Raw genomic sequence first — 3,113 nt, forward strand, 5'->3', positions numbered from 1 at the left:
GGAAAAAGTGATCACGCCAGCAAAGCAGGAATTCTATAAAAGACAGTTAGCTCAAGAATTTAGAAGTTTTTTTTTTTCATTTTTCATTTCCCATTTGTTTTTGTTGTTTAGAGAGTCAGAGAGGGAGATTGAGGACGAACACCAAGCTTCATTTCTTGAGGGAACAGATTGGAGATTGGCTTGAAGATGTTTCTTCTTTGTTCATTTGCGTGGTAAAAACAAGAATAAATCAATTCTGGTCTTTGATCCTGACATAGACATAACCTTGAGAAGATTGAGAAAAGAGTCTAGAGCAGAAAAAGTCATAGGAAGTGATAGTGAATTAGAAGCTGTCCATTCCCCAGAATTTCAGAGTAATCCTAGAGTGAAAAGAACACCTACACCTTTGAGACAACCAAATCCAGCAATAGAGATGGCAGAGCAAAATAGAATTAGAACATTAGGGGACTATGCTATTCCTAACATGCAAGGTTTTAACTCTTCTATAATTAGGCCAACTATTCAAGCCAACCATTTTGAGATTAAACCTGCCCTACTACACTTAGTCCAACAGGATCAGTTTTCTGGTGGAAATTCTGATGATCCTAACCTACATATTTCAAATTTTCTACAGCTATGTGACACCATAAGAATGAATGGAGTTAGTGAAGAAGTTATCAGATTGAAACTATTTCCTTTTTCCTTGAGAGATAGAGCAAAATGCTGGTTACAAGCTCAACCCTAAGGAAGCATTACAACCTGGACAGAACTTGTGAATAAATTTCTAACCAAGTACTTTCCTCCATCCAAAGCTGCTAAGTTGAGAGGAGAAATTACATCCTTTGTGCAGCAAGAAGGAGAATCATTGTATGAAGCTTGGGAAAGATACAAAGAATTGCTTAGAAGGTGTCCACATCATTGTATTCCAAATTGGATGCAATTGGAAACTTTTTATAATGGGATGAATGCAGCAACAAGAACAATGGTTGATGCTGTTGCTAGAGGTTCATTAAATACAAAGTCCTTGGATGAAGCTCAGAGAATTATTGAGATGATGGCATCTTCAATGTATCAGAATTCAAACTCAAGAAATCAAGGACGAAACTTTGCTCATGAAGCTAAGGTTCTGGAAACTTTTCTTGCACAGAATCAGCTACAAAATCAAATGTTTTCAGAACAATTAGCTGCCTTAACTCAACAAATCAACAATCTGCAAACAGGGAGTATGCCTACCAGTCAACTAAGTTGTGATTTTTGGGGAGGAAACCATGTAAATGGCACGTGTGAGGCATCTACAAGCGAACCACAAGATCAAGTGAATTATATGAATAATTTTCAGAGACAACAGCAATCATATCCCCCTAGATTTCAACTTTTGAATAATAGAACTCAGCAGTATTCTAATTGGAATAATCAATATTCTACTGCAAAGAATTCTAACTCAAATTTACCTTTTTCTAATGCAGGTCTAGCAACACAACAGCCTTATTTACAGAAGAATTCATCCACTCAACCTCAAGGAACTCAGAAATTTTCCAAGCCTATGAATGAAAGGTTGACTAAGATGGAAGAAACAATGTTGCAATTCATGAAGGTGACCCAAACAAGCTTCAAGAACCAAGAAGCTTCTATGAAGAATCTGGAAACACAAATCGGACAATTAGTTGAACAACTATCCAGCAGGGATGAGGGAAGATTTCCAAGCAATACAGTAATCAATCCTAAAGAGCAATGTCAAGCCATAACTACAAGGAGTGGAGCTGTAGTTGCAAGTCCTAAACCTGCAGAAAAGAAAGTGAATGATGCAGCAGAGAGGAAAATTGAACAAGATCTGCAACAAGGAAATTTTAAGCTATTAAAGAAAGACCATTCAGAAGAAAAAGTAGATGTTCCTATGAATTCTAAGTGGAAAACCAAAAAGCAACTCTTTGAGGAAGCTTGTAAGCCAATAGATCTAGAAAAATACAAGAGGCTGTCCTATCCTCAAAGAGTCCAAAATCCCAAATAAGAGGAACAATTTGAAAGGTTTATGAATGTCTTTAAGAAATTACAAATTAACATTCCTTTTGCATAAGCTTTGGAGCAAATGCCTTCATATGCAAAGTTTATGAAAGAACTACTTTCCAGAAAAAGGAAGCTAGAGAATGATAAAACAGTACCTTTGACAGAGGAGTGCAGTGCCATTCTTAAGAGAAAACTTCCTCAAAAGCTGAAAGATCCTGGATCATTTAGCATTCCTTGTGAACTAGGAAACTACACTGTGGGAAGAGCATTGTGTGACTTAGGAGCAAGCATAAATCTAATGCCATTGGCTGTTTTGCAGAAACTTGGCATAGAGGAAGTGAAGCCCACCAACATTACACTGCAGCTAGCTGATAGATCATACACTTATCCATATGGAGTTGTTGAAGATTTATTAGTTAAAATTGATAAGTTCATTTTTCCTGCAGATTTTGTAATTCTGGACATGGAAGTGGATTCTAACATTCCTTTGATCCTAAGGAGGCCATTTCTTGCAACCGGGAGAGCCTTAATAGATGTGCAGAAAGGTGAACTCATGCTTCGAGTTCAAGATAAGAAGGTAGTGTTTAATGTGTTTGAAGCTTTAAAATATCCAATTGAAGATAGTACATGTATGAAGGTAGATATAGTGGATGCTTTTATTACACAACACCATATTAATGAAATTGATGAACCTGTTATGTTAGAAGAAATAATATCTACAAGGAATAATAAATCTGAACTTCTGCATAAAGAATACATCATGAAAGTGCAGCAGCAATTGGAAGCTCTTCCAATTCAAAAATCTGCAAAAAATTCAGTGAAGGAGAAGCTGAAAAAGGATGATAAAGAAAAGGAAAAGCAAAAACTAGAGCTGAAACAGCTTTCCTCCCACCTGCGGTATGTATTTCTGGATGAGAAACATGAAAATCCAGTCATCATCAACAATGAACTTAAGGAAGAACAAGAGGAAAAATTGCTGAGAATTTTGAGAGAACACAAATCTGGAATTGGATGGAGTATTGCAGATCTAAAAGGTATAAATCCCTCATTTTGTAAGCACAGAATTTTATTTGAAGAAAAGTTTAAACCAGCTGTGCAGCCACAAAGAAGATTAAACCCAGCCATGAAAG

At 36.4% G+C, this 3,113-nt stretch overlaps 1 non-coding gene across 1 annotated transcript; it reads right to left on the minus strand.

The window, feature by feature from the left end:
• Window positions 1-796: 796 nt before the first annotated feature.
• LOC113848596 lies at window positions 797-903 on the minus strand. Its single transcript, XR_003501860.1, has one exon. It is a non-coding gene; the product is annotated as a small nucleolar RNA R71 (small nucleolar RNA).
• Between the last annotated feature and the right edge of the window lie 2,210 nt (window positions 904-3,113).

Source organism: Abrus precatorius, unplaced genomic scaffold (genome assembly GCF_003935025.1).
Source record: "Abrus precatorius isolate BTA unplaced genomic scaffold, Abrus_2018 Scaffold8, whole genome shotgun sequence".
NCBI lineage: Eukaryota > Viridiplantae > Streptophyta > Magnoliopsida > Fabales > Fabaceae > Abrus > Abrus precatorius.